At 36.1% G+C, this 27,148-nt stretch overlaps 2 pseudogenes; one reads left to right on the forward strand and one right to left on the reverse strand.

The window, feature by feature from the left end:
* Positions 1-21,569: 21,569 nt before the first annotated feature.
* On the reverse strand, positions 21,570-26,334 carry LOC122746375 (annotated as a pseudogene).
* Positions 26,335-26,383: 49 nt separating this feature from the next.
* LOC122746382 lies at positions 26,384-26,744 on the forward strand (annotated as a pseudogene).
* Positions 26,745-27,148: the final 404 nt, after the last annotated feature.

Raw genomic sequence — 27,148 nt, forward strand, 5'->3', positions numbered from 1 at the left:
CACATACACACAAAGCCCGTGCTGAAAAACAAAGCCCCAGGAGGCTACTCTCATTTATGACCCTCGTTTTCAGACTGGCCCTGCTATAGAACTTCTTTATTAGTTTCAGTAATTACTTAATTAATATAAGAAATTTAGGTCATAACACAAGTCATATGAGATTCACGATTAATTAAATTAATGCTACATCATCTCTAATATTAATCTATTTCCTATAAGGACACATTATTTAACTTTTTTTTTCAAGAAGGCTGATACAGTTTTGAAATAAAATTAATTTCAACAAATAGTTAAATGCCTCTGATGCACAAGATACTATCCTAGGAATTGGGAGAGATGCACAGATTGAAAGACATTTAACTCTATTATCATGGAAATATTAATTTTGGATGAGTATAATATAATGAATAATAATACTAATAATGATAGTAGCTAATATTTTATAACATTTTAAAATTTGCAAAGTAGTTTAGAAATACTATTTCATTATATACTTACACAAATACTGTAAGTTAAGTATGACTATTACCCTTATTTTATAGAGGAGAAAACTGAGGAAGTATCTGAGCTTGGATTTGAACTCTGATTTCCCTGACTCCAATTTCAGTATATTATAAACTGTAACACCTATCTGCCTATGGAATCATGATCTCATCAATTTGGTTATTTCTTCCAATGATTTAACAAGAACCCATCCATTATTGTCTGCTATATAACATTCGTCTTTACCTTTCCATTGTGTACCACAAGGGGCCATTTAATATCCTGGGGAGTGCCTTTTTGATACCACAAGGTTAGTAATAGGAAATTGTCGGGAAAATTTCCAAGTCTGACAGAGGAACAGAAACAACAAAGTCTCTAAGCCATAGAAAATAGGTTTATTGAGAGAAGGCCTCATCTCACAATAAAGCTGGTCAGTCAGGGGTTGGACTTGAAAGACCCTGATTTACAAAATAGATAGGTTTATATGCCCTTCTAAAAGTTGCACTTATATGACATAGTATTAATCTTAATTAGTTGCACTTACATAATAAATTAATCTTAATAAGTAATTTCTAAAATTAAAGCATATTCTTAGAAAATATGGGAAACTGCCTACATGACCATAATGTCAACATTTTCCAATACTCTTATCAGTCTTATGATCACAACAGGGTGGGTCATAATCATGTTGCATGACCCCTTTCTATTAGTCAAGCATGCCACTGGTGAGCTATGTGACCCTCTTGAGTCAAGTATACCATGGATGAACTGTATGACCCTCACCCTGAGTCAAGAATAACACTTATGGTTTCTAAAATATAGTATTGCTGACTGACTATTGCATCTAGTGATATTATTTAATGCTTGACATTCGAAACTATCATCTGACATTACTAAGTAGTAAGGAGACAATCTATTAATACAATTAGAATAAGATACTTAAATATAATAAATCACAATTTTCAGTTAATATGCTAATTATTATCATAATTAAATCACTTATAACTATATTAAATCTCTTATAACTAAGGGGTGGGAAAAATCTCACTCATGTTATCCCTCCTTTGATCCAAAGACAAATACTAAAATTTCTCTTGGATCATTAACAATCTAAAAGGTGGATACAATTCAATGCATGAAGGGAAGTCCTCTATGGGAGGCACGAAATCCCAGAAGGGGCACTCCCCTACTGAGATACAAAATTTTACAATCAACATAATGTGAATGGGTACAACTTATAGAAATGTAATTGGTAAGATACAACAAAATTCAAACATCATAACTATTACTCAATAAAATAATACAGATTATTAGACAGGTACAGAATTAGAAACACAACAAAGATAAGTAATAGTTCCATAAAATGATGGTAAATAACATTTTATGCATAGTGTACCATAATCAACATAAGCTTGATAATACATTATTGTAGAAAGATAACCTGAACAACATCCTTAAACCTGAAAGAACAACAATTAAATAGCCTAGAGATTCTCATAATATTTAACAAATGTGGTACAATTACTGATAGTAACTTACCAGCTCTTGTCACAAATCAAACAACAAAATTGTACTAAATACAGCCGTAGCAATGATGTAGCAATAATGTTCAAATATTGAGTTGAGTTCAGAGTCTTTCATTGAAGGATGTAGTAAGCTCTAATGATGATTCAGAAGCAGAGGTGTTAGATACTGGTTCTTGCTAATACAAGCAAAAGTATCAGCTACTGGTCCTAGGTTGATGGGTGTGTTGTCATCACCAGAAAAAAGAATAAAGGCCACACAGTACAGGTGAGATGAAGTCCACAGTATCAGGTGTCAATAAAGTCCAAATATTATACATGAGATGAAATTCACCAGGATTAAAATCTTTGCAGATGTCAAAAGAATCTTCCTGTTATACCATCTTGGAATAATTCATTTCTATAGAAATACACTCAGAAATCAAGGTAACATTTATAAAATCAGAGGTAGAACAATTCACCAGTACTTTAACAAGAATAAAAGGTCCTAATATAATTAAGAACCATTTTTAAAATGAATTGCAATAAGCCTCCACTGATGAATCATGAGGCTATTCATGAAAACTACAAAGAGGGGTCCAACCAAAAAATAGTACCCTCTTGTAACATTAATAAAATCTCCTAAACAATTTACATAAAAATGATAGGATTGATGACAGCACAAACTCCAACATAAAAAATCTCACTCACAGAACATGGGTTGTCCATCACATAATTTATACAGGTGATTTGCCTATATTCTTTTTCAAAATCACATATCTTTGCTGACATGCTTTACGTGGCTTCTCTGGAATAATTCCACTCTTGAGATGTGATGCAGTCTGTACACATCCACTATGTGTGCTTTTGGATAAACTTCATCCTTAGTTCTTTGGATATGGTAGTAGTTCACATCATATAGCTATGCAATATAATCATAAGAATATCATTGTTGCCAAGATAAAAAATTCACATGTAAAAATAAATGTAACAAATACAAGATAAATGCATAAGATGGCTATAGAGTGGTGTGTGATGACCAAACACAAAGAATTACAAAAGGCTTCAGGAGACTTGGTGTTATATAAATAAAACCGAATTTGGAGTTGGTGACCCTGAGGTTGAAATAACTTTCTACCATTGTGACCTTAAGCTCCTCATCCTCCTCATCATCATTGTCATCGTCATCATCATCATCTCTCTGCTTTTGTTTCTTTATATGTAAAATGAGGTCAGTTTTTACTAGACTTTTAAAGTCATTTAAAGCTTTAAATCTCTAATTATAAAAATGTAAAAACTTCATGGAAGAAAGTGTGGTTTGAGCTGGATGGTAAAGGATTTCCAAAGACAGTTGTAGAGGCATAAGAAGGGGTATCAAATGTAGAGAAACATAGATGACTTTGAATATAACGACACATTTCTGTGTTTCCTACTTACAATCTTTGAATGCTCTTGTAAATCTTTCCTAACATTTGCTAAACAACTTATACCTCTTGAAATATGAGATTAAAGGGCTACTTATTGGAAAGCATATTCATTGTTCCTGCATTACAAAGACAAAGTCCATGTGATATCTGGACAACTGATAAATAACCAGAGAGCATTTTTCTCTCACAGCCAACCCCTTTGCATTCATGTTTCATGATAACCTTATCTAAAATTAAAGTGGCAAAGTGGAAATCACTAATACAGATTAATACATTTTAGTTAAAGCAAACTACAAATTACTAGAAATGATTGATTTACTTGTGAGAAAATAATTATTAATAATGAATTTGTTGGGGAGAAGATCCCTTCTCTCTTCCCCAACTCTAGAAAGTCTAGGGAATTTAGCAAAACTTATCAGGGCCAGCCAAAGGGTACAAAAGAAATTGAAATTGATTCTTTTGTCTAACTCATTGAAGGACTGATAGGATTATACCACACCTAGACTTTGCCTTTTGCATGCTTCCCTATTATGTAATCTGTAGAGCTCATTTTAATTTGGACCACCCTCAAATCATGTCAACAAATGTAACTGAATTATGCTAACCAATTAGCTTTGATCAATTTGTAATGACCCATCTCTGTCAAAAGAGTATAAAAGCCTTGACAACACAAGGGTCACCATCTTGGCTCCTGCTCTTGGCTCTGAATGTGGTCACTTGATGTGTGCTCATTCCCTTAGGCTTTAAGACTACATGTTGTCTCTCTGAGAGACAAAATGGGTCTGGGGCTTTTCCCCTGCCTGTGCTAACTGCCAAGTTGTAATTCATTACTGGTATATACCATATTAATTAATAATAAATGCTTATTGCCAAAATGGGTGCAATAGCAATTAATATGTAAGTAGCAATAGTTTTTAATAAAGTATTTAATTTATTTTTTTCCTGTTACATGTAAAGATAGTTCTCAACTTTTGTTTATACAAGCTTTACAATTTCAGATTTTTCTCCCTCCCTCCCCTCCCTCCCCCCTCTCCCAGACAGCAGGTAATCTGATATATTTTATATATATATATATATATATATATACACACACACACACACACACATATATATGTGTGTGTGTGTATGTATGTATATATATATATAATAACATTAAACATATATCTGCATTAGACATATTATAAGAGAAAAATCAGAGCAATGATGAAAAACCTCAAAATAGAAAAACAGCACCAAAAACAAAAGAAATAGTATGGTTCATTCAGCATCTATACTCCACAGTTTTTTTTTTTTCCCTGGATTTGGAGATCCTCCTCCATCATGAGTTCCCTGTAACCCTTCTGTACCATTGCATTGGTGAGAAGAATATAGTCCATCACAGTAGGTTAACACACAATGTTTATGACACTGTGTAAAATGTTCTTCTGGTTCTGCTCATCTCACTCAGCATCAGCCCACGCAAGACCCTCCAGGTTTCTCTGAACTGCTGCTGTTCATCGTTTCTTACAGCACAATACTATTCCATTACATTCATATACCACAACTTGTCCAGCCATTCCCCAATTGATGGGCAGCCCCTCAACTTCCAATTCCCTGCCACAACATAAAAAAGCAGCTATAAATATCTTTGTACATGTGGGTCCTTCTCCCCTTTCCATGATCTCTTTGTGAAAAAAGACCCAAAAGTGGTATTGCTGGGTCAAAGTGTATACACAGCTTCACAACCCTTTGGGCATAATTCAAAATTGCTCTCCAGAATGGTTGGATCAGTTCACAGCTCCACCAACAATGCATTAGTGTTCCAATTTTTCCACAGCTTCTCTAACATTTATTATTTTCTTTTTTTGTCATTTTAGACAATCTAATAGGTATCAGAAGGTACCTGAGAGTTGTTTTAATTTGCATCTCTCTAATCATTAGTGATTTAGAGCATTTTTTTATATGGGAATAGATAGCTTTGATTTCTTTATCAGAAAACTGCCTGTTCATATCCTTTGACAATTTCTCAATTGGGGAATGACTTGGATTCTTATAAATTTGATTTAGTTCCATATATATTTTAGAAATGAGGCCTTTATCAGAAGTACTGGCCAAAAAAATTGTTTCCCAGCTTTCTTCCTCCCTTCTAATTTTGGATGCATTGCTTCTGTTTGTACAAAACCTTTTTAATTTAATGTAATCAAAATCATTCATTTTGCATTTTATAATATTCTCTATCTCTTGTTTGGTCAAAAACTGTTTTTCTTTCCAAAGATCTGAAAAGTAGACTATTCCTTTCTTTCCTAATTTTCCTATTTTATCACCTCTTATGTCTAAATCATGTATCCATTTTGACCTTATTTTAGTATAAGGTGTAAGATATTGGTCTATGCCTAATTTCTGCCAGACTATCTTCCAGTTTTCCCAGCAGTTTTTGTCAAATACTGAGTTCCTATCCCAGTAGCTGGAATCTTTGGGTTTATCAAATACTACATTACTAGTGTCATTTACTACTGTGTTTCCTGTTCCTTTCATCCTCCACTCTATTTCTTAGCCAGTATCAGATAGTTTTGATGACTGCCACTTTATAGTAAAGCTGCAAGTTTCATACCACTAACCCACCTTCCTGTGCATTTTTTTTTCATTATTTCCCTTGATATTCTTGATTTTTTTGTTTTTCTAGATGAATTTTGTTATTATTTTTTCTAGCTCTATAAAATAATTTTTAGGTAGTCTGATTGGTATGGCACTGAATAAATAAATTAATTTAGGTAGTATTGTCATTTTTACTATATTAGTTCTGCATATCCATGAGAAATCTATATCTTTCCAATTATTTAGATCTGATTCGATTTGTGTGAAAAGTGTTTGGTAATTGTGTTCATAGAGTTCCTGGGTTTGTTTTGGCAAATAGACTCCCAAGTATTTTATATTATCTACCATTAATTTAAATGGAATTTCTCTTTCTATCTCTTGCTCCTGGACTTTGTTGGTCATGTATAGAAACGCTGATGATTTATGAGGATTTATTTTATATCCTGCTACTTTGCTAAAGTTGTTAATTGTTTCAAGTAATTTTTGAGTTGATTCTCTAGGATTCTTTGAGTATACCATCATATCATCAGCAAAGAGTGATAGTTTTGTTTCCTCCTTGCCTATTCTAATTCCTTTGATTCCTTTTTCTTCTCTGATTGCTAAAGCTAACATTTCTAGTACACTATTAAATAATAGGGGTGATAATGGCCATCTTTGTTTCATCGCTGATCTTATTGGGAAGGCCTCTCCATTGCATATAATGCTTGCTGATGCTTTTAGGTAGATACTTTTTATTATTTTAAGGAAAGCTCCACCTATTCCTAAGCTCTCTAGTGTTTTTATTAGGAATGGGTGCTGTATTTTGTCAAAAGCTTTCTCTGCATCTATTGAGATACTATCATATGATTTTGGTTAGTTTTCTTATTGATGTGGTTGATTATGTTAATAGTTTTCCTAATGTTGAACCAGCCCTGCATTCCTGGTATAAATCCCACTCTGTCATAGTGTATTATCTTGGTGATCATTTGCTGTAATCTCCTTGTTAATATCTTATTTAAGATTTTAGCATCAATATTCATTAGGGAAATTGGTCTATAATTTTCTTTCTCTGTTCTTACTTTGCCTGGTTTTGGTATCACCAACATATTTGTATCATAAAACGAATTTGGTAGAACTACTTCTTCATCTATTTTTCCAAAAAATTGTATAATATTGTAATTAAGTGTTTTTTAAATGTTTGGTAAAATTCACCTGTAAGCCCCTCTTGCCCTGGGGATTTTTTCTTAGGGAGCTCATTAATGGCTTGTTCAATTTCTTTTTCTAATATGGGTTTATTTAAGGATTTTATTTCCTCTTCAGTTAACCTGGGCAGTTTGTATCTTTGTAAATATTCATCCATTTCATTTAGATTGTCAAATTTATTGGCATACAGTTGGGCAAAATATTTCCTAATTATTGCTTTAATTTCCACTTCATTGATAGTAACATCACCCTTTTCATTTTTGATACTGGTAATTTGGTTTTCTTCTTTTTTTTTTAATCAAATTAACCAATATTTTATCTATTTTATTGGTTTTTTCATAAAACCAGCTCTTAGTTTTATTGATTAATTCTATAGTTTTTTTGCTTTCAATCTTATTAATTTCTCCTTTAATTTTCAGGATCTCTAGTTTAGTATCTAATTGGGGATTTCTAATTTGTTCTTTTTCTAGCTTTTTAAATTGCATGCCCAATTCATTCATCTCTTCTTTTTCTTTATTATTCATCTAAGCATTTAGAGCTATAAATTTCCCCCTAAGCACTTCTTTGGCTGCATCCCATAGATTTTGGTACGTTGTCTCATTATTGTCATTCTCTTGGATATAGTTATTGATTGTTTCTATGATTTGTTGTTTGGCCCATTCATTCTTTAGAATGAAATTATATAGTTTCCAATTGATTTTAATTCTACTTTTCCATGGTTCTTTCTTACATGTAATTTTTATTGCATCATGATCTGAAAAGGATGCATTTACTATTTCTGCCTTTCTACATTTGACTATAATGTTTTTGTGCATTAATACATGGCCAATTTTTGCAAATGTGCCATGTACTGCTAAGAAAAAGGTATATATCTTTCTATCCCCATTCAATTTTCTCCAGACATCTATCATGTCTAACTTTTCTAGTAATCTATTCACCTCTTTCACTTCTTTCTTATTTAATTTTTGGCTAGATTTATCTAATTCTGAGAGGGGGAGATTCAGATCCCCCACTAGTATAGTATTAATCTTTAATTCCTCTTGTAACTCATTTAACCTCTCCTCTAAGAATTTGGATGCTATACCACTTGGCGCATACATATTTAATATTGATATTACTTCATTATCTATAGGACCTATTAGCAAGATATAGTTTCCTTCCTTATCTCTTTTAAGGAGATCTATTTTGGCCTGTGCTTTGTCTTAGATAAGGATTTCTACCCCTCCTTTTTTTACTTTAGCTGAAGCATAATACATTCTGCTCCAGCCTTTTACCTTTACTCTGTGTGTATCTCTCTGATTCAGATGTGTTTCTTGTGAATAGAATTTTGTAGGATTCTGGTTTTTAATCCACTCTGCAATTCGCTTCCATTTTATAGCAGAGTTCATCTCATTCACATTCACAGTTATTATTACTACTGTCTATTCCCCTCAATTCTACTACAGCACACCTCTTACTCTCCCCTTGTTCTATAACTACTTTGAACTTTTGCCCCCTTCTTTCACCCTATTCCTCCTCACCGATGTTTTGCTTCTTACCCCTTCCTCCCCCAATCTGCCCTCCCTTTCTATTATCCCCCTCCATTTTCTTTATCCTTTTCTCCCTTGCTTTTGTCTTCCCTTCTATCAGTCCCCCTTTCCCTTCCCCTTTTACTTCCCTAAAGAATGAGTTAAGTTTCTTTATCCCAATAAACGTATATGTTATTCCATCTTTGAATCAAATCTAATGAGAGTAGGGTTGAAACAATGTTCACCCTTCCCTTCTTTCCCTCTATTGTAATAGTTTTTTTTTCACCTCTTCATATGATGTAATTCACCACATTCCACCTCCCCTTTCCTCTCCTCCCCATAGACTCCCTTTTTAACCCCTTAATTTTCTTTGTATCCTCACATCAAAGACAATTTATATTTTTACCCTCTGTGTAAAGTCCTTCTCTCTGCCCAAATACATTTACAATTTTTAAGAGTTATGAGTATTATCTTCCCGTGTAGGGATATAAACAGTTTAACCTAATTGAGTAACTTTTTTTTTTCGTTTGTTTACCTTTTTAAACTTCTCTTGAGTCTTGTATGTTGAGATCAAATTTTCTAATCAGTTCTGGTCTTTTCATCAGGAAACATTGAAAGTCCCCAATGTCATTGAATGTCCATCTCTTCCCCTGAAAGCGAATGAAAATTTTTGCTGGGTAATAGATTTTTGGCTGCAATCCAAGTTTCTTTGCCTTACGGAATATCATATTCCAAGCCTTGCAGTTCTTTAATGTTGAAGCTACCAGGTCCTGAGCAATCCTGACTGTGGCTCCATTATATTTAAATTGCTTCTTCCTACCCAGCACCCAGTCCCTGTTATTGTTAGTTTATTCCACTGTTAATAACAAAAATCATGTATTTTGCTTTCCTGAACTTGAAGTACCCTGGTATCACCCCTCCCTGCCTACATTCCAAGTCCTTAGTCCGTGTTGTTGTTAACCATGCATTTGCTACAACACACCTCTTACTCTCCCCTTGTTCTATAACCAGGCAGGAAACATATCTCCTGCTAGTGCAGACCCCACCCGGATACTACCTCTCTCTTCTTGCATTCATAAGCCCCACCTCCCAGTACCAGCTCCTGGTACCATTTATCTCCTCTCCCCCCTTGTCACCTTCTTACATGGGTTGAGTGGCTTTACCATTTACCCCTTACATGGTTTCACCTTTTTCTCCTCCTGTTCCCCCTCGCTCTTGGAACATGTACCCATACCATGAACACACATCCTGGGTGAGGCAGGATTGGGTGTTAGATTGTGAGCTCACCCTGTGTACTAGGGGACACCCCCTCAAAACTTCCATAAAAACCCAACTCATGATCTCAATACTGCACTCCTCATCACTTGTATGTGGTCGCCCATTTTCATGAGAAAACAATAAATCTTCCTCTGCTGGACTTGGTGGTCTCCTCAAATTATTTGGGTAAACTGAAGCTAATTTGTCCCAAACACTCCGTGACTCAGTTTTGCAAGTTTTATTGTAAAACTGTGAGTGATCACAGGGAGAGAACCAGAAAAGTGGAAAGATATCTCTCGTGGAGTGAAAGAAAAGACAGTTATATTTATAGTATGGATAAAATGATTATCAGTCTCATTATAATAATCTCTACCTTAGGGAGGTACAGGGGAGGTCCTGTCCTTCTCATTATAATAATCTCCACCTTTGGGAGGTACCAGGGAGGGCCTATACTAATTTGGAGTTCCTGGGGTCCTAAGCCAACCCCTGAGATAGGTACCTTTTTCTGTGGAGGTGTATTTTTAGGGTTTACATGTCATAAGGTGAATTTGAGGACAAGTTTGGCCTTTTCTGTGCATGTCTCTTTCTGTTTCCCATGATTAGTTTAAAAATATCTTCATTTTTCTTTTATTTATAGTCTAAGTTTCTATAGCCTGTCATTGTATCATTGTTATAGTCTTAGCCCTTCATGCCTCTCTCCCTCTGTTCCCATTATGGGCACTGATTTCTGTGGGTAAGAGAACCTAGCATCCTGACTTGTAAGTTATCCATTAACTGGGGTCTGAATCCATTTCAGAGCTCATATCTGAATTAGAGCTTGGGTCTTAGGCTTTTCTGTTAACCTTTTTTTCACCTCCTACATCAGAATTATTTATAAAATAATTTAATTCTTAAGGATAAATGAAAACGTGCTTCTTTGAGATTCACAATTGATACTAAAAATGATTAAGAGAATTGAAGTAATTACATAAAAGCCAAAATCCAATATCTTGAGATGAAAAGCAAAAATTAGATTATTTAATAATTTGTATTTTTATAACCTTTTAAGATTTATGGATTTCTTTCATAATAAAAAAATCCAATATAGGTATTATTATTCCCATTTTTCAGATGAGAGCTTATTGTCATCTCTAATATTTCATCAAAGAATGATGGTAATCTTGAAGCTTCAAAAGCTATGAAAGCTGTGGTTGTTCAACAGTTTCAACAACAGACCACATTTTCTTTCTGAGAATCAATCTAAGTAAAGAGAGACTTGTCACCCATATGGCACCTACTAGAGATTAAAGTTTTAGTGCATGACAACTTGTGAAACAAATAAATATACAAAATTGTCTTCTATCCTTTGTAACCCCCCTCCCTTCTGCTTCTGTAGTGATTGTGGTAGAATAGGGGGAAAAATACCAAAGACATTAAGAATTACCAAGGTTTTTGACAATCTACAAATTCCTTGTTACTCTAAAAATGAGAGTCTTTCTCAATGACCAGGGAGTTTTAATGAAGGAACTGAATCATATCAATATTAATGTTTTTGTACCTAGAATTCAGTTTCTGATATATGCATATGCATAAATATAATTATATATTAATATATGTGTATGTGTGTATGCATAGATAAACAACTGAATATATGAAGGAATATTTATTCATATATATGTATTGTATATACACATATGTATGTGTACACATGTGTATCTGTATGTATGCATGTATATATACAGAGCATAAATAATATGTTGCTAAATGGAAGGATAGTTCATAGGTTTTTCTTGGAGGTACAAGTGAAAGAATTGGAAGAACTGGGTTTATCCTGTATCCAAAGGCAACAAGCAATACTATTCCATGGGATATATGGCCATCTTTTATTTCTGTGTCCCAGTGTCCATAATGTTTTTGTTTTTGTTGTTGTTGTTGTTGTTGTTTTGTTTTGTTTGGTGAGACAATTGGGGTTAAGGGACTTGCCCAGGGTCACACAGCTAGTAAGTATTAAGTGTCTGAGGCCGAATTTGAACTTAGGTCCTCCTGAATCCAGGGTTGGTGCACAGTGCCACCTAGCTGCCCCTCATGTTTTTTTTTTTTTAACAAAAAGACTACTATATATATAATTACATATCATGTATCAACATATAATACAAAGTTTAGAGAATTTTTTTGAAAAACAACTTGTTGAAACTCTCATAATTAAATTAACACAGTCTTTGATATTTGGGGAAATTTAATGGAAAGGACATGTGGATGTCAAAAAAGGCAAACATAAAAAGTTGGAATATCCAGGTGATCAAGATGAGTGGATCCAAGCAATTGGAGATTATAAAGAAACCTTATTTTATGTCATAAGTTTTTTTTTTCAAGAAAATAATTTTAAAAATATGTTGGACATGGCAAGCACAGAATAATTTTGCCAGAAATGAAACTGGTGATATTTAACATAGTTATTCATGAATCAACTGTTTGCATGAGTCCAAATATCAACCTGTGGAGTTTCAGTTACAAGATGGCTGAGTGAGGAAGCAACCCACTGAAGTTCTCCCAGATTTCCCCTCCAAAATGAAATAAAACTGCCTCTGAAGCATCTCAGGAGCAGAGAAACAGCCTACCAGCCTGGGGGGGAAAGGTCTGTCTTACATTAGTGTTGGGGAAGTGAAGTCCAGGAGCAGCAGCAGCTTCTGGGCTCGCAGAAGGGAGCCCTTGAAGCAGGGCTCTGAGCCTTGGGCATTCCACCAGGAAGGCTCAACCTATCTGCAAACCAACAGCTCCCTGGGCAGGTGAGCAGTCTGAGCAGCATAGCAGAGACCCTCACCAGGTACCCCAAAGCTAGCACAAACCACCAAGGAGGCTTTGACCCCACTGTTGACCAGTATTGAAGCCCTGCACAATCTGGTCAACAGCAAGTTCCCACCTCTGTGACCTCCTAGCAGAGAGACTATTTCCAGGGCAAACCAGCTCCAGGGTCTCAGCAGAGCACCCAGAATTTCCCTTCCAGAGGCTGCTAGCTGAGTGACTGGTTACCATGCAGCAGTGGGAACCCCAACACACACACACTGGGGAAAAAGGGAAACAAAATTATTCCTCCAGTGCTATCTATAATCATATGAAAAAATGCTCTAGATCATTATTAATCAGAGAAATGCAAATTAAAAGAACTCTGAGCTATCACCTCATACCTATCAGAGTGGTAAATATAACAAAAAAGGAATTCAGATACTGGAGGGAATGTGGAAAAGCTGGGACACTAATCCACTGTTGGTGGAATTGTGAAAAGATCCAGCCATTCTGGAGAGCAATTTGGAACTATATGCCCAAAGGACTATAGAACTGTGCATACCCTTTGATTCAACAACACCACTGCTAGGTTTATATCCCAAAGCTATCATTAAAGGAGAAAAAGACCTATTTGTAAAAAATATTTTTGGTACTCTTTGTGGTGGCTAAGAACTGTAAATCAAAGGAATGCCAATCAATTGGGATGGCTAAACAAACTGTGGTATATGATGGTGATGGAATATTATTGTACTGTAAGAAATGACAAGAAGGATGACTTCAGAAAGGCCTGGCAAAACTTATATGAAATGATGTATTGTGAAGTGAGCAGAACCAAGAGAACATTGTACACAGAGACAGCAATATTGTTTGATGAACTGTGATGACTTGACTATTCTCAACAATACAATGATCCAAGACAATCCCAGAGGACTATTGATGAAACATACTATCTACCTCCAAAAAAAGAACTGATATTTGCTGGAACAGAATGAAGCATGCTACTTTTCACTTTCATTTTTTCTTTTAATCAAGTTTGCTTAAATAAAATGACAAATCTGGTAATGTTTTATATTAAAAAATTCCAAAATATTAGCTTGTTATAGTAAAGTCAAGTACTAGTGCTAAGTTAGAAGAAAATGACAAAAGATAGTCTTTAAAGTACTACAACCACAACTTTTTAAACATATTTGAGAATAAAAATTTAATATGATCTAAGAACATGCATACATAGAAACACATGCATACATGTATATGTGTATACATACATATACATGTGTAAATACATATATGCTTTAAATGGATACTTGCATGTGAGGAGATGGAAGTGTGAGAATCTGAGTGCCACTCCCCTGCTGAGAAAGACATTGTGAGAACCAGGGCAGTGCCACCCTGAGGAGAAAGCATGTGACTAGCTTCTAGAAGTTACATCTATTCATAGAGATGGCTGTAAGTCATCTCAATCAATGCTACCAGCCAATTAACTTGGAGCTGTGTGAGGGGATTGCGCCTGGGTGGGCTGGCAGGGAGCTTGCACTGTGAGAGTACCTGGATCTTTTTTTTTTTTCCTGTTGGAGGGTGCAGGAGGAACAGCTGCAGGTGCAGGGAGCTAGGCTCTTTCTTTCTCCATGTGCTCTCTTTACTAATCCCTAATATAATTTAATAAATAGTTAATGCCCAAAGATTGTTGGTGTATGTTTCTAATTTAGGTGACCACAGAGATTTTTTGGGTTTTTTTGCGGGGCAATTGGGGTTAAGTGACTTGTCCAGGGTCACACAGCTAGTAAGTGTTAAGTGTCTGAGGCCAGATTTGAACTCAGGTACTCCTGACTCCAGGGCCAGTGCTCTATCCACTGTGCCATCTACCTGCCCAGACCACGGAGATTTTTAATCATAGCAATTAGATTTTATACATCACAGCTAATGTAAGCTCGGCCCCATGAGAAAGAATTTGGAGATTATGCTTCCAGAATAATATTTTGCTTTAAATTTTTTAATTCATTTATTATTTTATTTTTCCCCAATTACATTTAAAAACAATTTTAACATTCATTTCTTTTAAGTTTTAAGTTCCAAATTTTCTTCCACTCTCCCTCCCTTCCATACCCCCCTCAAGGAGAAAGCAAGCAATTTATGTAATGTATACATGTGCAGTCATTTACAACATGTTTCTATATTAATCATGTTGTGGTGAGGCCGGGGCGGGGACAGAGAACAAAAGAAAAACCAAATTTTAAAATAAAAGTTGTTTTATTTTTAATATGCTGTCATATGCATTAAGTGTTCATCAATTCATTCTCTGGAGATTAATAACATTTTTCATCTTAAATCCTTTAGAATCATCTTTGATCAATTTATTGCTGAAAATAATTGTTATTGACAATTGAATATCATTCACTTTTGTTATTACAGTGTACTTTTTTTACAGTTTCTGCTCATCTCACCTTGCATCAGTTAACATAAGTCTTTCCAATTTTTTTAATTTCTGAAAGCATCTCTTTGTCATTTCTTACAGCACAATTGTATTCCTTCATACTCATATACTTCAATTTTTTTTCAATTAATGGGCATAACCTTAATTTCCAAGTCTTTCCTACCACTCAAAGAGCTGTTATAAACATTTTTGTACATATAGATATTTTTTCCCCTTTTTCAAAACCTCTTTGGGATCCAGACCTACTACTAAAACTGTTGGTTCAAAGGGTATGCATGATTTTATAGCCTTTGGGGCATCATTCCAAATTGTTCTACAGAATGGTTGAATAAGTTCACAACTCCTTCAACAATGCATTAATGTCTCAATTTTCCTATAAGTCATATTAGTCACATTAGTTATTTTCACATAAGTCAATATGACAGGAATATGGTGGTAGCTCAGAATTATTTTAATTTCTCTAATCAAGAGTAATACATAACATTTTTTTTCACATGGCTATATATAGCTTTGATTACTTGGTCTGAAAATTACCTGTTCATATCCTTTGAACATTAATCAATTAGGGAATGGTTCTTTTCATAATATATGAATTTGACTCAGTTCATTATACTTGAGAAATGAAGCCTTTATCAGAGAAACTTACTATAAAAATTGTTTCACATTTATACTCACTAACTGTATTTCCTTCCACCTGATTTTGCACCATTTATCCTATTCTCTCACCTTTCACCCAGTCCAGCCTCAAAAGTGTTTTGCTTCTGACTACCACCTCTCCCAATCCACCCTTCGTTTTATCTGTCACCCATTTCAGTTATCCCCTTCTCTTCCAACTTCCTGTAGGGTAAGATATATTTCTATACCTATGCAATTCTGTATCTTACTCCCTCTTTCAGCCAGTTTTGATGAGAGTAATGTTCACAGGTTATACCTCTTCCCCTTTCTCCCAGTGTATTTCTTTTCCTCACCCCTTAATATTATCTTTTAAAGATAATTATCACTTCATATTCAACTTAGATCTATCCCATCTATGTATAACTTCTTGTAATTTCCCTACTAATGTTCATAAGATTTATAAATAGCAAATTCCCATGTGGGAATATAAACAGTTTAACCTTATTAAGTCCCTTATTATTTCTCTTTTCTGTTTACATTTTTGTTTCTCTTGAGTCTTGTATTTGAAAGTCAAATTTTCTAGTCATCTGTGATCTTTTTCATCAGGAATGCAAGAAAATCCTCTACTACTTTAAATATTATTTTTAATTTTTTTTGTAGGAGGATGATACTCAGTTTTTCTGGGTAGGCAATTCTTTTTGGGGGGGCATTGGGGGTTAAGTGACTTGCCTAGAGTCACACAGCTAGTAAGTGTCACATGTCTGAGGCTGGATTTGAACTCAGGTACTCCTGAATCCAGGGCTGGTGCTTTATCCACTGTGCCACCTAGCTGCCCCTGGGTAGGCAATTCTTGATTATAATACTATATTTTTGCCCTCCAGAATATCATATTCCTAGCCCTCCAATATTTTAATGTAAAAGCTGATAAATTTGTTGTTGTTTGTCCTTCATTCTTGAAGAGGACCATGACAAGGGTGATGTCATGACTTGAAGTGAATTGGATTTAAGTGAGGGAGGACTGTGCAAGGTCATCAACCTAACTCTCTCCTCCAGAGCCACCTGGTTTCAGTGGCAGGGTATATATCAGGACAACTAGAGACAGTCCCAGATGTTTAAGGCAATAGGGATTAAATGACATGCCCAGGGTCACACAGCTAGTAAATGTCTGACATGAAATTTGAATTGAGGTGTTTGCAATTTCAGAGCCAATGCTCTATCCACTACACCACCTAGATGTACCAGAAACTGATTAATATTGTTAATCTGATTGTGGTTCCTCGATATTTAAATGTTTCTTTTTGGTTGCTTGCAATCTTTTCTCCTTGACCAGGGAGTTCTGGAATTTGGCTATATTATTCCTGGGAATTTTCATTTTGGGGTTTCTTTCAGGGAGTTATTGGTAGTTCTTTAATTTCTCTTTTACCCTCTGGCTCTAGAACATCAGGACAGTTTTCCCTGATAACATATATATGCATGTAATAAAACCAAAAATTGAAACGTTTTCTAAAACTTAATATTACTACAGATCCAATCTGATTGCTGTGCTCCTGGTATGGACTTTACAAGTTCTAGGCTGTTGTTTGGGTATGAGAACACAAATTGTAGGGTTGTTCCTGTTTGGAGCTCTAGTAAATGGATTCTGGTTCTAGCCCCTGACTAGCTAGAAGATTCTGCTGGTTAAGAGAAGTCTAATTCTAGTCCATTACTGGTCTAAATTTCCTTCTTTGGTTATTTATCTTTAGGCTACAGCCAGGTCTGTGCACTGAAATCAACATCCTGATTGAAGGTCAGAGTGACAGAGCTGTAGGCTTACCCCTGCTCTGAAATCCCTTGCCCAAGGTAACATGGTACTAAATACCTGAACCAAAGCTTGGAACCAGTTGGTAAGTCTAATGTTACTTTTACTGTACTATGATCCAAGCAAATAGCCTTTGCACAGGCATGGGTAACAATGAATTTAACATACTTTTCCATTCAATTACTCTATTTCTTGTCTCTTCTTTGTCTTTACAGTTGGTTGGGGCAAAGTTGTAAATTGAACATCATTAAAGGAAACCAGGTACTGTATACTCTCCCAAGGTCATGTGTTGTTTTAATAATTGCTATAGATACCAGTTTTGGGTAATGAGATATTACTTATTATTATACCAATGAAGGTATGTATCCCTAATGTTTCTTTTTCTTTTTTATGGGTGAGGCAGTTGGGGTTAAATGACTTGCCCAGGGTTACACAGCTGGTAAGTGTCAAGTTTCTGAGGCTGAATTTGAACTCATGTCCTCCTGAATCCAAGGCCAGTGTGTTATCCACTGCGCCACCTAGCTGCCCCATCCTCTTAATTTTTCATGGCATCATGCCACATGGTATAGATGTCAGGGAGAGCACATCAGGATGCTGGTTAGTATGAGCATGAGAAAAGGCCCCATGAGACCTATGTGGTCTGCCAGAGATACAATGTCATCTCAAGGAGACCCAATAGACAGAGCAAGAGAGTTAGAGACAATGTGGTCCCAGAGAACTAATAGAGACCCAAAAGATGCCTCAGAAGGCCTTCCAAGAGTTTTTATCTTCTTTTGAGAGAGGTATGTCATTATACATTGATCAAAACTAATTGGGTCATTATACATCAAAAAAATATAATTGGTTAGCATCATTCAACACTATTGGTTGACATGACTTGAAGGTTTTCTACATTAAAATGAACTCTAGATATTTAATCAAGGACAAGAATGAAAAAAACTTCTCTCTCAAGTTGCTCAAGAAAAAGGTGTGGTTTAATCCCATCAGCTTGTCACCAATCTAGACAAAAGGATCTATCTCCATTCCTTTTTATTCTCTTAGATTTGTCCTAAAAGAGATCTGATGAAGGAGAATTGGACTTCCTGGCATGGGTGGGGAGAAATGAATGATCCCTGGGTCCCCAAGGAATTAGTAATTTTTTTTTATATAGTCAGGAATCAGAAGATAATGATCAAGTTGTCCCTGTGGCACAAAATGACTATAGACTCAGGTGCATGTTCTATATTTTTGCTGCTGAGGGCCATTGCAGGTAGGAACCATTAATTTTTCAAGAACCTTAGATCATCTTCAAGTGTCTGTGGTAAAAATTATTTGTGATAAAATTGTTATTGCAGTTTTTAGCTGACTCATTTGGGAGGGGCCACACCTGGCCCATCCTGAAGTTACATATACTACTGAGGTCAGGAGAGCTCTCCATAGGCAGTTTTTGAAGGACCTCCCCTTTTGGGGGAGGAAGATTGAACGCTCCATGAGGGGAGGCAGAGGTTCTTCCGGAACGCAACTGTAGACTGTCCATGTTTTGGTGAGTTAATTATGGGGATTGCATAGGCTAAGTTTAGAGTTAAGAGTATTTATCTGTATTTCTTTTTTCCTATTTCCTTATCCTCGATTTTATTAGTTTCACCTTTTTTGTTTAATTAATTCCCAAGTAATAAAATCTGGCCCTTTTGTGAATTAAAGCTGTTGGGCTACTTTTTTATTTGCCTGGGAGAAATATCTAAAAAGGGCAGTTCAGAGGGGAGGGTAAACCTAAAAGGTCCCTCATATTTCTGGGACCCCAATATTTAGGTGAGTCACCCAATTAACACTCTGTATATCAAATTTTGGCCCTCACATGTCTTATATTTGTGCTAAGGCCAGTTGTGGAGCCTGGCCTCTAAAACTCATTCGCTTCCATTTGCTCAATTCTAATTTTTAAGGAATGCTTTTCTTCAGTGATCTTTTATACCTGCTTTTCCATTTGGCCAATTCTATTTTGCAATGCATTGTCCTCATTGGCTTTTTGTACTTCATTTACAATTTGGCCCAGTTAATTTTTAAGGTACTATTTTCAGTATTTTTTTGTGTCTTCTTTACTAAGCTGTTGATGCTTTTTTTCATGATTTGCTTACATTACTCTCAGTTCTCTTTCCAATTTTTTCTTTATCTCTTGTACTTAACTTTCAAAGTCCTTTTTGAGCCCTTCCATACCCTGAGAACAATTTATATTTTTTTGCTTGAGGCTTAGGATATAGGAACTTTGACTTTGCTATCTTTTGAGTATGTTTTCATCTCCCATGTCATCATAGTAACTTTCTAGGTAAGAATTTTTTTTTTCTGTTTGCTCATTTTCCCAGCCAATCTGTTCCCTTTTAAATCTTTGTGAAGTTGGAATTTACCTCCATAGCAAGGGAAGGGGGGGAGGGTGTGTGGACTGTCCCAAGTTTCAGTTTTTGTTTAGCTGTTTTCAGAGATACTTTTTTTTTTTAAGTGAGGCAATTGGGGTTAAGTGACTTGCCCAGGGTCACACAGCTAGTAAGTGTTAAGTGTCGGAGGCCGGATTTGAACTCAGGTAGTCCTGACTCCAGGGCAATGCTTTATCCACTGAGCCACCTAGCTGCCCCCAGAGATACTTTTAAGGACTTGTCCATTTTCAGTTTTTCCAAGGTGGTATACTCTAAGAAGAGCTGTGTTTACTATTCTCCTGCTCTGTGATTTTGTCTGTGAGGAACCAGAAGCACTCTTTTCTGCCCTGGAAATGTGATAAGGGTCCCTGTTTCACTGTGGCCTTAAGCTCTGGTGTACTTGTGCTCCTCCTCACCCTGGGATTATCACCCAGTGCAGCCTGAATCTAAGTAAGGGCAAAGCAACAGAGTCTTTCCCCAAGTGCCAGCAGAGACCTTCTTTGACCTTTTGAGTTATGGAAGTAGCTGCTGCACCTCCTGATTCAATGGCTCCAAGACCTGCTTCATATTTGCTGGGGCCAGTTCTGTGTTGGCACAGCCTATGATGGACTGTGCTCCACTCTTACAGGTGAGACAAACCTTTCCTGCTAACTTTTTTTTTTTTTGGTGAGGCAACTGGGGTTAAGTGACTTGCCCAGGGTCACAGAGCTAGTAAATGTTAAATGTTTGAGGCTGAATTTGATCTCAGGTCCTACTGACTCCAGGGCCACTGCACCACCTAGCTGCCCTTCCTGCTAAACTTTTAAGTTGTTTTTGGCTAAAAAATTATTTTGCATTCTGCTGATACAGGACTTACTTTATTGCATTATTTAAATGTGTTCAGAGGGGTTTGGGTGAGGTCAGGCAAGTTGTTTTCTCCAGCATTTTGGTTCTGCCTCTTCTTTCCCCCTATTTTTTTCAAAGTGTTATGTGATATTAGAATGAATTGTTCCTTAACTCTTTTGTAGAATTCATTTATAAATGCATATGGAATTGTGATCTTTTTTCCTCTTTGGGTGGTCATTATCTTGTCCAATTTCTTTCTTTCTTTTTTTTAACATTTTTATTTCCTTTTATTGAAAAGAGAAAGCGTGAGAAAGTCAGGAATGCTGCTCAAGAAAGTAGAAATGGGAAAAAAATAATGCTGACAAATAAATAAATAAATAAAAGGCTGGAGCTGTTGGTGTGCTTGGGGCCAGGGTCTTCTATGTGGCCTGGGGCTCTCTCCTTTCCCCTCAGAAGGCAGGCCCGGCAAAGGCCTAGCACCCTCCTGCTCTACCTCCATGCAGAGGAAGGTGGATGCCCCTCTGAGGTGGGGTCTGCCTCAAGGCTCCTCTCCCTGCCCTCTTCCTTGGAGAGCCCTCCTAGGCCCTGGCTACACAAGACTGCTATGCACAAGGAGGTCAGAAAGGCATCCAACAACCCCTTTATTTAAAAAATAATACCTCCCCCCCCCAACCCTCCAAAGTAAAAATGCTACTAAGTACTGTGCAGTAATATCAGAAACATTTCTACACATAATTCTCTGGATTGCTCTTCACCCAGCTCCTGGAGTGTCCAGGGGCTACCCCTCCTCTCCTGCCTTCCCACACCTCTGGCTGCAGTTTCAGTACATTCTGAATGCCGTAGCACAGTACCATGCTGAGCGCAGTGTCTCATGGAAAGACTTCACCACCCTCTTGGCCTTGCTGGCATTGTCTTCCAGCATGGCCTTCTGCAAAGCCTGGTCATAGCACTGCTGCACATCCTTGGCGATCTGGTCCTGGTTGAAAAAGCTCAGATGCCAACAGCCACCTTGCAGACAAACAGGATCACCAGGCAGGTGAAGAACATCCCCTGCAGACGTAGAAGGTGCTGGGAGCTGGTTTGTCGTTGAGATTCAGGTAGAGGATGCTGGTGGCCTGTGAGTCGTGGCGGAGCCAAAGAGCCACCCGGTGGATCATGCCTTCTGCAAGCCAGAAGAGGAAATTGAAGATGAAGAACAAGTATTTGATGCAGCCCTCCACCCCTATGGCTGCTGCTGTGGTGCAGACTGTGTCAGGAGGACCGAAATGGCTCTGCTCTCTGGTTGTGGTGCTGCGGCCGTCAGGGCAGAAACGGCAGGTGAGGGGCTCGGGAGGGCTCAGGGGTTTGGGCGCTCGGACTTGGGCCAAGGCTGGTTGCTTGACCTCACTCGTGTCTAGAAGCTCCACAGATACGACCACCACCACCGGCAGCCGCCACTGGCTGCCGCACTTGCTGAGCACACCGCCTCAATTTGTCTTTTTTAAGATAGGGTTATTTAAGTATTCTATTTCCTCTTTCTTTAATCTGGGAAATTTATTTTTGTAAATACTCATTCATCTCATTTAGGTTGTCATTTTTATTGTCATAGTGTTGGCTTAAAAGGATGCTCACAATTCCTTTAATTTCTTCTTAATTTTGAATTCTCCTTTTTCATTTTTGACACTTTTAATTTGACTTATTTACTTTATTCTTTTTTTTTTAATCAAGCTGGTACAATTATTACATTTGGAGGAAATTTGAAGTTCTCTCAAATGGAATGGAACAAGTATTTAGTAAGTGCCTACTAGGGACCAAGAACTGTTGTAAGTTCTTTACTAATATTTTATCTCATTGGATCCTCACAACTACCCTAGAAAGTAGGTGCTATTATTATTCCTATTTTATATTTGTAATAACTAAGTCAGACAGAATTAAGTCACTTCTCCACAGTCACAGAGCTAAAAACTGTCTGAGACTGGATTTGAATGTAGGTTTTTCCTGACTCCAGACCCAGCATTCCATTCAATGTTTAAGTACTTAAAAAATGGTTTTGAAATATTGACTGACATGATTCACTTTGTTCATGTCTTTCAAAGGATGAACTCAGTGCCTTGTACAAAATGAACATTCAGTATATCACAGAAGACATTCATGATTTCAATGCAAAATTTATGAAAAATGATTCCACTTTGATTATGTGCTGTAATGTGAATATAACACTGCACTTGTGACTTTTCTTTTGTAATTACCATGACAACATATATTATTCAGGATCGACATATATAGGAAAAGGAACAAGTGGGGCCAACGTTTGATCTGTACATATAGGGAAGAGGAAAAGGCATCCAAATCTCTGTTGGAAATGTCTGATATTAACAGAGCCAATACTAATAATAATACAATATCTAATGGGTCCATGATCTTGTCATGTTGAACATTCTTTCCTAATTATGCAGTTTATAATCTGCCCACCCTGTGATATTTGTCCATGTTCTCCTGTAAGTTTGTCATGTAGGGTCTATTCAAAATTCTTGGTGCCATCCAGATGTTTTCTTTGTTGTGAATACTAATGGAACACCTAATATAGGATATATCAAAGGAATGGCCTGGTTAGGAACTTTGCGTTCTTAAATAGACAGTAAATCAAGGAAGATAAGCTGTTCAAATTCAGGTTCAGAGTGCATTCATGTGGCTTATGACCTGTATAACCTAGGTTGATGAGGTTGATGGATGTGTTAAAAACCTTTGGGTCAACACAATTCAGGAACCATCCAGAATTGAGAAATTATGATCAAGAAAAGAGAGAGTACAGCTTTGAGGAATCTAAATAGTAGAGATAAATACTGAGAATGCACTGGAATATCAATCCTTGATGAAGCCAATTTTGAAACTCAAATATGTAATATCCCATTCACATTGGGAGTTTAAGAATAGAGTTAAGGGAAAAGTTACTTTCACAAATCATAGATAAGGATCAGAGTGCAAGCAGAATAAACTGACTTAGATAGGAAGTAGAGTGCTTTATGTGGAATGCCTGAACAGATTAATAATTTATAATAATTTATAAGGTTAATATAATAAATGAGGAACAGAGGAGCAAAATTATATTAATATAATAAATGAGGAACAGAAGCAAACTATGAGGAAAAAAAGAAAATGGAATGCCTCACCAGTTGAACATTCAGCACAAAGATTTGAACAAAATTACTATTAAGGTGAACATTTTAACAGCAAAGATTTAGTAGGCTCCTAAGACTAAGTTTAGTTAGAATGGAGAATTGGGATTAACTTCAATGAGTTTAGCAATATGTAAAATTTATCATTTTCATCTGAAAAATCATCCCTTTACCTTGCTTCCTAATATGCAATGCTATTGACACTTAGTAGACTTATAGGAGTAAAAAATGCTTCTGAGTTTTTGCTCTTTTCTTGGGGCTTGATATTTAGGGATATGGAGAAAATTAAGGAGAATTGTGGCAAGTAGAAAACTACCAGATATACCAATTAAATTAATCCTGTGCTTGATAGAGAATAGGGTAAAGCAGAGATTTTGGGTTCATTTAGTAAAGTAGACCTAATGCAATTGCTCCAAACCACTCATAGACCATGCATTTGGGGTGTGTCTGTGATTTGGAACCAGTGCTAAAGAAGGTGGTCAGGGAAGCTTTGTTTTCTGGAGAGTCAGGTATCATTGAGAGCCAGAAGATGAAAAGAACAGATAAGGAGAAGGTTAAGATGAAAGTAAATTTATTATATTTGTAGCAGGCATTCCATAGAGCTTAATGGAAGAGGAAAATGGCTTTAGAATGGGAAAATTGTTAGGAGTGAGTGAAAAGGGATGAGAATAAGAGAGTAGTCACTTAGAGATTTAAACGAAATGGCAGCTAGGGCATTCAGAATCACTGTGATGGGGAGAAAAAAGACTGAATTGGAATTTGATAATCATATGGAATGAGTTCATGTACAGGAAGTAGTTCAAGCAATTAGGGGGCACTGTGTAGCTGGAAAGAAGAAAAGGTGATAAGAAGAGTTCCTCTTTTATTTTTTATTTCTTTTACTTGTAGTTAAATTCAATATTTTTTATGAGTAATTTTTAACACCCTTCATTTGCTCCTTTGAAAAGTACCTGTTCATATTATTTGGCCATTTATCTATTGTGTAAATGTTTATTCTAAATATTTTTCTTATATTTTCTTTTTAATTTGATAATTTTGTTTTTAGAGTTCCTGGGTGGTGCAAGGTAACTGGTGATAATAAAATAAAAATTACCACCATTCCTATAAAAGGTATTACTGTCTGAAGCTCTATGGTTAAACTCAGAATTCTGAGAAGTATTATGAAGTTAATTTTCTATGGACATGTCCTCCTTCGCAATAGAATAAAAGCTTTTTGAGGACAGGGACTCCATATTTCTGTTACCAGCATCTAGCACAATAATGTACTCATCATAAGCACTTAATAAGTGCTTACTGAAGTGAATTGAATGGAATTAAATTGGACATAGTTTCCACTTACACACCTCTTGATATTAAAAACAGCTGCAGGATAGGAAGGTTCCATTAATGTTTCAGTATTGCAAACTATTGGTTATCATTGCACTGATAGTGATCTTTTTTTTTTTTTTGCAGGTCAGGGTTTGGACTTTGAACTTCAACATTTTTTTAAAGTATTCTCTCAGACTCGAAAGATATGACATGGATGTGATAAAGGGTACTAAATTACGACAGAGGATCCTAAAAACTCTTCATATTTTGAGTAAACCTTGACTTTGAAACATGAAGAAGGTAATAATGTATTTTAAAGTGAAAATTCAGTAACATGTAATAAGGGGTCAAAGTTATCCAAGTGTGTGGAAATGGGAGAAGAGTTGATCTGGACTCATTATTGGGGAATACTTGGACTGCACTGGCTACTCTCCACTCAGTGGTTTAATTCCATTAGAGCTATCAATAACCCACTTTAATCCATTTCAATAACTTTGAACAGATGATGGGAAATATCTATATTTTCTTTTTTGTATTGAAACTGTACAGTTAAATTTTTTTTCTTAATAGCCTAATTTCTGTTGACTCTGAAAACTGCTTGCTTCAAAATGAAATGAAATAAAACTTCATAGTTTATATGCTGGGGAATTTTTAATAAAAATCCACACTTTATTAGGAATACAGTAATTTGTTTTGACTACCCTTTATAGCAGAAAATGTTTTCTTAACCATGGAACCAAAACATTTCTTATTCATAATTCCATAAATAATGGATGATGAAATACTTGATAAAGGAAACCAAAGATGTTATAAATACTTGTTAAATAATGCACAACAGAATATTAATGTATTATCTTTAAGATGTGTCTAGATAACTAAAGTCTATCCAAGGAATCTCTGTAGTTTCAGGGGTATGCATATCTATATATTCTGTAACTGAGAAGAGGTAACTTGAACCTTCATGCAATATTTCCTTAGTGATGTAGAAATGAATTGTGTATAAGCTTATTTTGAATTATTTAAATTACATTAGAAATAATACTACACCTCTTTGGTGAAGGTACCATTGCCACAGCCACTTGGAGTTGGCATTCCCTACCTCTCCTCCTCCTGACTCACCATTGTTCGCTCTCACCGAGGAATAAGTGAGTCAGGAAGCCGCTCCACTGCCATGGCATTCAAGGACACCGGTAAGATGCTTGTGGAGCCCGAAGTGGCCATTCACTGGTGCCGGGTCACCCTTCACCAGCTGCAGCATGAAGTCACTCAAGAAGGTGTGTGCTGACCTGATTAGGGGAGCCAAAGAAAAGAACTTGAAAGTGAAGGGACCTATTCGAATGCCCACCAAGACACTTCGAATTACAACTAGAAAAACTCCTTGTGCTGAAGGTTCTAAGACTTGGGATCAATTCCAGATGAGAATCCACAAATGTCTTATTGATTTGCATAGTCCTTCTTAAATTGTGAAGCAGATCACTTCTATCAGCATTGAACCAGGTGTAGAATTTGAAGTCACCATTGCAGATGTCTAATCAATCATCTGTTTTTTAATCAATTGATTGCAATTATTAAAAAAAAGAAATAATACTACATATACCACACTTCCTCTCCCAGACATGTATAAATAATTTTTCATCCCATTTCTTCCCGCTGTTTGACATACATTCTAAATTTTGGAATTTTGGAATTAGAATTTAGAGGAAGGCTTCTTGGAAGAGGGGATATTATCCTTTTTTCTTCTTTTTTTGTTAAATTGGTGAAAAAAAAAACTGAACCCCAAACTGGTAAATTTCTCTGTGCATAGTAATATAGTGACAGAGAAAAATTTAGAACATGTTTTCCTGATTTCCAGGAAAGCATACTCTTTCCAGTATGTCATACCTTGAAATGTAGTATTTAGGAACCAGATACTGCCTCAATAAAACAATATCACTTT

Source organism: Dromiciops gliroides, chromosome 1 (assembly GCF_019393635.1).
Source record: "Dromiciops gliroides isolate mDroGli1 chromosome 1, mDroGli1.pri, whole genome shotgun sequence".
NCBI lineage: Eukaryota > Metazoa > Chordata > Mammalia > Microbiotheria > Microbiotheriidae > Dromiciops > Dromiciops gliroides.